This window comes from Pinus tabuliformis, chromosome 7 (genome assembly GCF_031772625.1).
Source record: "Pinus tabuliformis cultivar Carrire ecotype Pingquan chromosome 7, CPIR1, whole genome shotgun sequence".
Lineage (NCBI taxonomy): Eukaryota > Viridiplantae > Streptophyta > Pinopsida > Pinales > Pinaceae > Pinus > Pinus tabuliformis.
The window spans coordinates 1,181,180,780-1,181,193,692 of NC_142293.1; the positions used below are offsets into that span (position 1 = coordinate 1,181,180,780).

The 12,913-nt window shown below is 41.3% G+C and overlaps 1 pseudogene; it reads right to left on the bottom strand.

Annotated features, from left to right (window-relative positions):
* Nucleotides 1-403: 403 nt before the first annotated feature.
* Nucleotides 404-1,109, bottom strand: LOC149251667 (F-box protein SKIP8 pseudogene; annotated as a pseudogene).
* Nucleotides 1,110-12,913: the final 11,804 nt, after the last annotated feature.

Here is a 12,913-nt window from a genome sequence, read left to right on the forward strand (position 1 = left end):
GTTGATTTGGGCATGCAATGCTATGGACCGTTGATTCCATAAGAAGTATAAATTCTATTTCTTCCTTCTCTGTGTCATCAATATATTATCCATCTGCTTCATGATTCTGAGATTAGAGAAGTCACTCTGGATACCAAGTATCGTGTTCATTTCCAACATTTTCATCAATTTTATTTCAGCACAGCGATATTTAAATATGTGTATCTATATAAAGAGGAGAGGGAAGCAATTAGCATGGTATTAAATATGCTCTTGGATCCATTCCAATGCGGTCGTTGTAAAATTTAACGTGTGGAACACCAATCGTAAACACTTAAAACTTTTAAATATTTGAAACCCATGCTCTGACTATAACTGAAGTGAATGATGCTTCCAGTGACGAGATGAGAGAAAAATGAAGAGCTCACACATCCAAGTTATACATTTTTAATTTGTTTATAGAAATAATCATAGGCTCATTTATTCCCATGTCAAATGTGGGTAAACTGTGATGATGAACCATGAACTACGACCCATTATGAAACTCATAAATATTATTAGTCAACAAAAGCTTCACAACTGCATCAACAAGCTCTTTTAATGCCACACATGCCGTATCAACAAACACCTTAACTCAAACATCATGTACATGTACGATGTATTAATTATCCTAATTGAAAGGGATTTCCCATCTCTGCGAAACGTTATGGTACCTAGTAAAAACCGCACCATCTCGATATACACATTGAACATACTCAGCTTTAAGCCAAAGACGACTCGTCCTGCCTTATTGAATTTTCTTTGAATACCTTATACCAGTCCTCATTTACATATATAATAGCTTTGGTTGCTACATGGTATGCTTTCCATCCTTTGGATGGAGATATTTATGTTTGTTCTGTTGTAAAATTCCTTATGATACAGGTCTTTCTAGGGGCAATCATTGTTGACAGCACTGTGCAGGATAGAGTTGGCCATGGAGAAACGACAAAGGCTCTTGTAGTCCAAACTTACTCATCACTATCCAACTTTTCTATAGACCTTGACTTCAATCATTATGCAAATGGAGGAATAAGACAATAAGAGGATATATGCGCTTCTATTATTCAATAATTACATACATACCACATCATATATCAAACCATGAGCAGGATTATCTGGTGTTGATATCCGACATGCCTTTTATATGTGTCCATTTTTTATTCTGCAACCAACATTCCCAACATCGACTATTCAGCGCCAACGTCCTGATTGCAATCCACGACTAATCCAATTTCATTGTACACAATATCCACATACCTACAACTTCTCCACGTAGCTATATGCAATGTCCAATAATTCCGCGTAATGCCTTCAAGATATGATACTCATACAATAAACTTCACACTAGATATCGCCTAATCCAATTTCATTGTACACAATATCCACAGAGCTACAACTTCTTCATGTAGCTATATGCAATGTCCAATAATTCCGCGTAGTTCCTTCGACATATGATACTCATACAATACACCACTTCACACTAGATATCGACTAATCCAATTTCATTGTACACAATATCCACATAGCTACAACTTCTCCACATAGCTATATGCAATGTCCAATAATTCCGCGTAATTCCTTCAACATATGATACTCATACAATACACCACTTCACACTAGAGATTGATTGCTTGTATTCAATGTAAACATAGTAGGAAGAAAGTTCTTTGAGTCTTAAGTGCTTTCATGAACACAAGAAATTATGATGATGACTCATCATCTACATAAGACAAAAGTTGTTCATAGAATCAATATCTTTGATATCTCTTAATGGCTTGAATTTAATCACTCTCACCAATATTTTGATAAGTAATGTTTAAAGCGTGAAATAGCAAGACGATGTAGTGTTTAATTGGAGTACTTTCATATATTTGTCACACAATATTAGCTTCTTCTAAGGCCAGGAAATAGTGATTTTGGGTTGTTTCTCTCACGGGGGCATCACTCAATGAACCTCTGACCTATCACGTGTGTTCATGGCATATTAAGCAATACCCTTAATTTGACTACATATTGGAAAAGACCTCTAAAAATCACATTATTTAGCCCCCTACCAATACAAACCCAATACACCTTCCGATTTAAAAAAACCCCTACTTCCACTAGATATTGTAATTATCCTTTTTTTCATTAACATTTTTTATACCCGTTTATATTTTTTCATTAACTTTGAGCTCCATTTTTTATACCTTCCAATATAAAAACCCTTTGCCCCTATATATCTCCCAATATATTCTGCCATGTCTACCTCAATATATGTCCCCCATTATGAACCCACGTGGTATGTTATTGACCCCTCGACGAAGCCCCCATGGTTTTTCTCCACACATAATAATATGCTTGAACCAAGATATCTATTGGTTGTAGCAGAAACAAAAGATGTCTTTGACCTCTAATAATACAAAGAAACTCTTAAATGTGAATCTGCACATGTTCAAAAGACCCCCATATGGACCTCCTTTGCATGTATTTATTTTTATCAAATAAGTTTCTTGGACTAACAAATTGTTGAAAAAATCATTGACAACATATGTATTATTTACAACCTCCTCTCCCACTGCCTTACTTGCAATGTGAATCAAATAACTTTTGAGGCATGGGATGATTTCTTAAAGCCATGGTTCGATTTTATTAATACGAGGACAATGCCACGTTTAATAATCTTGATGTCAATTGAATATAGGACAATAGGACAATGGAACTGGGATTCCTATGAAAATACAAACGGATGTTGTCATTAAACTAAAAGATATGTGAATCTACAATATTTCATTAGGAATCAACCAACAACGTTCACTCCATCACTATTTTTATTATCTTCAATGCGCAACCAACAACAACTAACTCTACCCTAAACCCAAAAGTTTACCCTATTGGAGTGGTGTTTTTGTTGCTATAGAGTACCAAAAGACATCTTAATAGTTGGTTGTTCCCTGCAAAGAAAATATAGATAATTGGTTGTTGCTAATGGAAAAACATGAGAAAACAAAGCACTATAAATGGTGAAAACAATGCATACATAAACATAAATTAAAACTAGAAGATAAACACATAAACAATGCTTAATGAAGCAAACAAGTCAACAAAGTAATGGAAAAGGGCTCCCTTTATTGATTATTGAATGTAGAAGAGATACAATTGATGAATGCTAAACACTTGGAGAGAATTCTTTGAGCAATGGTGCTAAAAAATCCTCAACAAGGAGGTTCCTTTCCTCAATCTCTTTGCAAGCTTCTCCTCTCTCTCAAAGAAGTATGAAGACTCTCTTAATGATGAAATACTCTTCCACTAGAATGTTGGATTGCTAAGGAGCAATTTTGCCAGCATAACAATGCTCTACTTCTTCCTTAACAATGGAATGCAGGATTGCTTGGGAGCAATTTTGCCAGCATAACATTGCCTTGTTTTTGGTCTTGCAATGACCTGTTTATATAGAATTTTTAATTCCTCTTCCCTCTCTTAGTCCATTAATGAAAAAAGGACTTATGAATAGGACAAAAGGAACCCTTGGGGATTTCATATCTTTAGGTCAAATTGAAATCGGTTGTCCTTGACTAGTACATGTTAGGGAATCTCATCTTCCAAGCATGTGAATGGTCATGGACTGTTGAGTTGTACTTTTGTTTGACCACATGACTTTCAAAGAAAAAGTTGCATGGTTGCCAATTTCGGCCTTCGAATGGACCGCATGAGTAAATTCTAAATTGAAACCTTTGGAGAGGTTTTGATTTTTGTACTTCATGATTTTCTCAGTTGGAAAGTATTCACCTATTCATTCTTTCAAACTACTTTGGGCGTCATCTAGATTATACAAATGTGTGTATGATTTTCCATGTTAACAGTTTCCCCTTGATGTATGAGGTTAGGAGCAAACATATAACCGAAATACATCGTGTTTTTGTTTTTTAACTGAGATTCTGATCAAGTTCTTGAGAGAGAAAATAACTTATTGGGGAGATGAGTAGGGAAAAACCTTGAGTGAGGATGAAGATAACCATACTATAAAAGAATGTTGATAAAAAAGCGTCTATACGAGGTGGGCATTTCCCATGCTCGTTATGATGACTAGTGACTAAGCATTACAATCATAGAAGAAATATTCATGTCAAGTTAGTGTTATGGTGGCTAACATGCTTATGGTTGATGATGATAACTTCTTACGCCCTCAAGGGTGATTTTGACAAACAAACTGAATTAGGTGCCCCCATGCATCAAAAGTGAAGCACTGTTGAGTGAGGTATTCGTGGATTCATGGGTCTTTGACTAAATGAGAGAACTACAATAGTCACCACCTATGATACTACCCTATCATGAAAAACTTATGCTGATGTAGAATTTCTGGGAGACTGATGACATCAATGGGCGATAGTGATTCCCATTGTGCCACCCGAGGATTTACCTTAAGGGGGGAGCACCCAAGGTATTACTTCGATCCTGGAAGATGGGTGTTGAGGTCGACAGGAAAGAAGCACCAACCACCCAAAATGTTGATTTGGAGAATCGAGGTGCAGGATAAAGATGACTGTAATATGGTTGGTCAATAAGGCATGATAATGAAAGTTGACACTATGAATGGATACGGGCAACTTCTCGAGGTTGTATTTGTATTTCAAGTGGCGGCAGTAAAAAAAATTCTTCTAGGGGAGAATGTCCCTAGAGTAGGTAAGACATCTAGGGTAGTTGTAAGCATGTTCTGACTGGTGTGATGAATGATCAATGGGTAGTGTGGTGATCAACGAGCTCTAACCAAGGGTGAATAGGGACTGCCTCTGGGTACAAGACATGAAAATATGGGTGGGAACCTTTTTCATAATAAATATTTGTAAACTTGCCAAAAGAATGTAAGCGTGATTTGGGATGTACATACATAGAGATGGGTGCCCTGTTATGCTCTTAACCTGCAAAATGATACCCAAATATAGAATATGCGAAGAAAAGATACCCAGAACACAGAATAGCAATGATTTTATTATTCAGAGAGTAATGTTCACTTGCCTCTTCGAGGGGGCAACCTCCAATAGAGCAGAGCTTGATTACAAAATAAGACACGATTCTCCTTGCAGGGAGTCTCTATCCTTTATATATGACTCATACATGCAATACCACGGACCAATACCATGGGTTTTATTAATACCATCTATCTAATACTACGGCCCATTTGCAACTAACTGTGGTTCTGTCATTAATTGCGGATTAACCACTTACAATTATTAATATGGGTTTTATTGACTCTTGACTATGACGTGATCCCATTACATAAATAAGGGGGTTAGGGTGGGACCCTAACATGCCCTCCCCCTTAAGACTAGCCTTGTCCTCAAGGCTAAAGCTGCGGAAACTACTGAAGAATAGTGGCTGGTTCCCAAGTTGCATCTTCCGGAGAGGTGTCTTTCCATTTGACGAGGACTTCCTTAATCATGCGGCCACGCAGTTGCTTGTCTCGTGTGTCTAGGACCTGTTCGGGTTGAAGCCAGATGGACCCTTCTTCATCCACTTCAGGTAGACTGGTCTGAATTCTGCAATTGTTCCCAATCACTTTCTTGAGGCATGAGACATGGAAAACTGGATGGATTTTTGCAGTAGGTGGCAAGGCCAACTTGTAAGCCACTTCTCCAATGCGCTGAAGTACTTGATATGGTCCGTAGAATTTGGGAGATAGTTTCTGACACCCTGTGTCTTTGAGTGATGTTTGCTTATATGGTTGTAGCTGTAAAAAGACCCGATCCCCTTCTTGAAATTGGCGCTCTGAGCGATGCTGGTCTACCTGTTGCTTCATGCGGTTCTGAGCTTGATGAAGATTCTCTCGAAGATGGGCGAGCATGGTTGCGCGGTGTTGTAGGAGTTGATCCACTGCTTGTACTTTTGAGCACCCCTTGAGATACGAAGTAGGTGAAGGCGGGAGTTGACCATATACTGCTTCATAGGGAGTCATTTTGGTGGTGGCATGATAGTTGGTGTTATACCACCATTCAGCCAGAGGTAACCACTGTACCCAAAAGTGTTGCTTTTTTGAAGTGAAACACCTAAGGTAGGTTTATAGACATTTGTTGACGGCTTCAGTTTAACCATCTGTTTCCGGATGATAGGAAGTACTGAGTTTTAGTTGAGTGCCTTGTATCCTGAAGAGTTCCTGCCAACAATTACTGGTGAAGATCGGGTCGCGATCGGACACAACAGAAGTGGGCATGCCATGCAATTTGAAGATCCGATCCATGAAAGATTGAGCGACCAAAGTTGGTGTAAATGGGTGGGGTAGGGCGCAGAAATGAGCATACTTCAACAGTCGGTCCACAACCACCATGATGACTGACTTGTTCCCTGACTTTGGAAGACTTGTAATGAAATCCATAGAAACCTCCGTCCAAATTGATGTCGGAATGGGCAATGGTTGTAATGTGCCTGGTGTGTTGACTGTTTCCCCTTTGTGGCATTGACAGACATCGCATTCTGCTACGAAAGTAAGGATGTCCTTTTTCATGCCTGTCCAAAAAAATGATCTTCTGGTGCGAGCATACGTCTTCTGAAAGCCTGAATGTCCTGCAATGGGAGATTAGTGCAATTTTGCCAAAATGCGACTTTTGAGGGTGGATGTTGGTGATATTATGACTCGGTCCTTGTAGCGAAGAATATCATCCTGCCACGAGTAGCCCTTGGTGGAATTTGGATCTACCTGCAATTGAGAAATGAGTTGGGAGAGCCCGAGGTGTGAAAACCATTCCCTGCGAGCCTCTTCAATCCATTCTGAAATGGGGAGGGAAATTGCTAGCATAGTTCTTTCCTCCTCAAATTGGCGAGATAATGCATCTGCTACACTATTGTCTTTCCCTTTCTTGTAAATGATCTCATAATCATATCCCAGCATTTTGGCGAGCCATTTATTTTGTTGTGGGGAGGATAGGCTTTGCTCCAAAAAATATTTAAGACTGTGATGATCGGTGCGGATTTGGAAACGTCACCCCAATAAGTAAGGTCGCCAGGTCTCGAATGCATGTAAGATGGCCATCATTTCCTTCTCGTAGGTAGATTGGCCCAGATTCCTCCCACTTAGTTGTTGGCTTGTGAAGGCCAACGGTCGCCCTTCCTGCATCAAGACCGCCCCAATACCTGTACCCGAAGCATCACATTCAATGACAAAAGATTTGGTGAAGTCAGGTAGTGCTAAGACTGGAATGGAACACATGGCATTTTTTAGAGCTGTAAAGCCCTGTTGTGCTTCCTCATTCCAGAAGAATGAATTTTTCTTTAGGAGTTGGGTGAGGGGCTTCGCTATGCGACCATAGTTGCGACAAATTTACGATAATAGCCTGTGAGACCCAAAAATCCTCTCAAGCTCTTCAAGGTCTTAGGTTGAGGCCATTCCTGCATTGCCTGGATCTTTTTGGGGTCCACCTTGACACCTTGACACCTTCACACCCCACAATGTGGCCCAAATGCTCTACTTCTGCCATGCCAAATGAACACTTGGACATCTTGACAAATAATTTATGCTTGCGGAGCAGTTGCAAGAGTAGATGCTGAAGATGTACGGCCCAAGTGCAACTATAGATGAGGATGTCATTGAAGAAGACAAGGACAAATTTCCTGAGATATGGTTTGAGAATGTGGTTCATAAGGCTTTGAAAAGTAGAAGGGGCATTACAAAGACCAAATGGCATGACCAGGAATTCATAATGGCCTTCATGAGTTCTAAAAGCAGTCTTGGGAATGTCAACTTCCTTCATGCGAATTTGGTGGTAGCCTGAGCGAAGATCCAGCTTAGTGAAGAATTGAGCCCCATCGAGTTCATCCAGCAAATCATCAACCACCGAGATGGGAAATTTATCTTTGACTGTCAACTTATTGAGGGCCCTAAAGTCGGGAAACATCCGCCACTCCCCATCTTTCTTGAGCACCATGACCACTGGGGATGAATAAGGACTAATGCTGGGACGAATGACACCTGCTTCCAAAAGTTCCTTGATGATTTTTTCTATTTCATTCTTTTGGGTGAATGGATATCTGTATGGGCGCACATTTGGGGGTTGGGCCCCTGGAACCAAGGTGATGCTATGATCATGTTCCCCTCGCGAGGGTGGAAGCTCATGAGGCTTGTCAAAGACCGGCAGATGGTTATTTAAAATCTGTTGCATCTCAGGATGAATTTGCAGAGGCTTGGTTTCGACTGCCTGGATGGCATTAAATTGAGCTACAACTCCATGATTGCCCTTTTTTAACAATTTTTCCATCCTATGTGAGCTGATGATAGAGGGGGCTCCCGCTCTGAGTCCACATAGGGTATGTGTGTAGTTGTTTTGCTTAAAACTCATATATAACTCCTGGAAATCCATTGTGATTGGCCCAAGAGTGTGGAGCCATTCAGCGCCGAGGACAATGTCGCAACCCCCCGTGTGTATGGCAAACATGTGGGTTTTCAACTGATAATCCCCCATTTGAAGTTTGACATTTTCACAGCGGCCTTCACATTTCGTTGTGCCTCCATCCGCATTTTGAACTTGGAAGTTAGAAACTGCTCGTACAAAACAATGCACTGCTTCTGCGACTTTTTGATGGATGAAATTATGTGTACTTCCACTATCAATCAAGACTACTACTGGGCGATGTTTAATAAAACCTCTAATTTTGAGAGTTTGAGGGGAAGAAATCCCTGCCAAAGCATGCAACGAAATAACTGGTTCGTCAGAGACATTGTCCTTTTGGTTGTCTTCTTCTAGCGGCTCATGTTCCTCAAGTGGTGGATCTTCCTCTGTTGAGTTGTAGTCAGTGGCATCAATTTGAAAAAATTTGGGCTCCTTGCATTTATGACCTGGGGAGTATTTTTCATCACAGTAGTAACATAGGCCTTGCTTTCTTCTTTCAGCCATTTCCGCAGGTGACATCTTTTGGACCTTAAGTGTTTGAGTCGTGTTGTGAGCCTGTGGGGGGCGACCTTTAGCGAAGAAATTTGGGCGACTGTATTGGCCTGCTAATGCACGTTCCACGTTACGAGCTACCTTGCAAGCCTCCGTCCATGTGGGAGGGTGGTGCAGTAGGACTTGAGCTTTGATGGCTTCTTTAAGACTGCTGATAAAACAGTCCGTGTAGAACACATCTGAGAGACCCCAAGTGCGGAAGGCTAAGGCTTCAAAAGCTGTAATATATTCATCCACTGTAGCAGTCTGTCGGAGCTTAGTAAGACGACCCAAAAAAGATGATTCTTGGTCAAAGCGGTCTTGAAGAGCTTTGGTGAATTTGGTCCAAGTCCTAAAAGGTCCAGTGCAATGTTGATGCCATTCCCACCATTGCCACCTTTCATTGCCCAAGTACATGCTCCCCAACATAAGCTGAGTCTCATCATCTAAGATGTGATTCAGTTTGAAATATTGCTCCATTTGTGCTATCCATGTCGACGGGTGAGAACCGTCAAATTTATGCATATCCAACTTGGGAGGTCGCTGACTGGGTTGTTGGTGGGTGTGCCAGACGTGAGGAGAGTGGCTAGACTCACCCTCATTGTGTCCATTGCCATTATACGCCTCCTCGTGGGCTTGCTCCTTGCCCTTCGGGATTATTTTCTCGACCATGCTACATAGTCCGCTAAGCTGAATGTGGAGGGTTTGCACTGATTCTTCAAGTTTGTCCATCCTTTCATTGGCCATCGCTTGAGCTCTAGTTTCTACCATACACCAACCTGATTTTTTGAAAATTGGGACCGCCTAAAATTTTTTTTCACTAAGAAGTGAATGGTACCACCGTGCTCAGCTCGTCGTCCTGATTCTGATGGGCTAGATCACCAATAAGCGCCCCGAAAGATCTCAGACTCTCCTTCCTTATCAATACTGCAGTGGCCAAATCCTCAAAATGTCAATGCAGCCAAAAGTCCTGCGAAAATTATACCCCGGTATAGGAACCCTTCACAACGACTCCGATCTGGTGGATCTGAGAGATCTGAATGGCGGATCTGATAGCTCTGGGCGGCAGAACAGACTGCTTCTGCGGATCTGATGGATCTAATAGATCGGAATGGCTGATCTGTGAACTCAAGACTGCGGGACTGATGTCTGCTGCTGCTGCACCCCTTTGCACAAGTAGATCTGGAAGAGATGATGTGTGATCCCCTGATAGAAAAGGGAACTATGGTCTTGAGGAGTGTCAGGTGCTACAGATCGCAATATACATAAGGGTCTAGCAGTAGTACTCGGCCCAATGTTTCAGGGCTCTAACTAAGGAGGATCGACCGTACCCTTAGCCGTACAACCCAACTACCCTATTGTACAGGCGAGTAATCTCTCCGAGTGCTGTTCTCGATGTACTGTAGCCGCAAGACGGCCGACAGTTTATCTATGGTGAGGTTTCAAGGGAGCCTAGGGGGCTTTCGATATACCCAGAGGGTACGTGGAAGACAGTCCGTGCGCGGTTCTGTCTAATGCGCTACTACTCGAAGGGGTACCCACAGGGGTTACAAGGGAGTCCAACAGACGTGACCACCTCTTGTATTTCCTGTGTGCATGCCTCCCCAAATCCGCAGGTTTATGTGCTCAACGACAGATCCCGTGGTTTAAAGATGCCGGAACACGTCTCTAGCCAGAAAAAAAAAAAAAAATTTGCTAAGAAATGGAGATCCCACCGGCCCTGGAAAGTGCTTTGATACCACTTGTTATGCTCTTAACCTGCAAAATGATACCCAAATACAGAATATGCGAAGAAAAGATACCCAGAACACAGAATAGCAATGATTTTATTATTCAAAGAGTAATGTTCACTTGCCTCTTCGAGGGGGCAACCTCCAATAGACCAGAGCTCGATTACAAAATAAGACATGATGCTCCTCGCAGGGAGTCTCTATCATTTATATATGACTCATACATGCAATACCACGGACCAATACCGTGGGTTTTATTAATACCATCTATCTAATACTACAGCCCATTTGCAACTAACTGTGGTTCCGTCATTAATTGCGGATTAACCACTTACAATTATTAATATGGGCTTTATTGACTCTTGACTATGACGTGATCCCATTACATAAATAAGGGCGTTAGGGTGGGACCCTAACATGCCCCATGGAAAATGGTGACTTGCGTGATGATGGAGGTAAGATTTTTCTAAAGGAGGGGGTCCCATTGGTTGGTCTTGGTGTGAGGTTGATGAGGTAGATGAGGTGACACAAATGAACTATTCCATATGGAGGGATGATAGGCCAAATGCAGAATGCGGGAGTGCATTCAACTTAATCTGACAAAAATAAAAGAGATGGTATGGGAGTAAGGTTGCTAAATAGTAAGTATAGAAGAGGAGAATGATGTACGTTTTAACCCCGTACAAAAATTACCTGCATACGAATTCTAAGAACAGAAAATAAACAATGTCAAAGCATAACACATAAAACACATATACATAAAGATTTTCCCCTGGATCCCAAAACCGGGACTACAAACTTGATTTTTCATTATGTTCCTTTCAATGTTACAATACATATATATACATGCTAAAGCATCCAATACCATGGACTGAAAACCATCGTGCCCAAAACCACGTATGAAAACCATGCACAAAACCATAGGTAAGTCCTCCCACCTAATATAGGGTCCCAAACAATTTTACCTAGGGCGCTACCGTGGACCTCGTAGAGGGGGGCTACCTAGCCCCCTCAAACCCCTTAGAGAAGGGCGGCTGCCACCCCACATTTGACCCCCCCCACTGTGCAATCGGTGCAACGAAGGGGGGGCTTCACCCCCCTCTAACCCCCTTGTTAACTAGGTGGGCTAGTCGTGGAAAGAATATAACACAACCTAACATTCTCCCACTTTCTATTTTCTTTCCACAGGGGGCCACAGGAGAGCTTAGTCATTTATCCAGCCCTGCAACGCCGATTGTTTCTCTACACCAAGAGAACTCCCCAAAGTTCACATATTTTTTCAATGCATCTACAATATTATTCAAAGTGTCCACCTTTACCAGCAACACCTTTTTGTCTTCTATCATATCCCTCACAAAGTGATACTGAACATCAATGTGCTTTGTCTTTGAATGGTAAGCAGGGTTCTTTACCAAGAAAATTGCACTTTGGCTATCACAGTCTATTCTTATAGCTCCCTGTACTAACCCCATACTTGAACACAATATATGCAACCAAACTACTTCCTTGCTTGCATGAGTGGCTGCCATGTATTCCGCCTCTGTAGTTGATAGTGCCACTATAGATTGTTTCTTACTCATTCAATTGACTAGACCTCCAAATAGGTTAAACACATACCCACTTGTAGATCTTCTCTGATTCAGATCTCCAGCCCAGTCTGCATCAACAAATCCATGAATATCCAAAACTCTGTCCAATCCTGGTATTCCTTGGTAGCACAAACCATAATCACTAGTGCCACGCAAATAACTTAAAACCCGCTTCACTGTTGTCCAATGCTCCTTCCCTGGTTTTGACATAAACCTGCTCAATACTTCCACTGCATGTGCAATCTCTGGTCTAGTACAAACCATCACATACATCAGGCTACTGACTGCACTTGCATATGGAACATGGGACATGTCCTCTTCCTCTTCTTGTGTCTTGGGACACTATTAAGCAAATAACTTTACACCTACAAGAATAGGAACCTTCACTGGTTTACTATCCTGCATATCAAAGCTCTGCAATATTGTCTAGACATACTTCCTCTGGTTTAACTAGAGCTTCCTCTTTGCCCAATCTCTTTTAATTTCCATGCCCAAAATATAGTTTGCAGCACCAAGATATTTCATGTTGAATTTTGAGGACAATTTGGTCTTCACATCCTGGATAATTTCTTTGTCATTTCCAACCAGCAACATATCACCCACATACAAGACCAGATAAATAACATGGCCACCAATTAATTTAAAATACACATAGTGATCTGCTTTTCTTCTGGTGGAGCCAAGT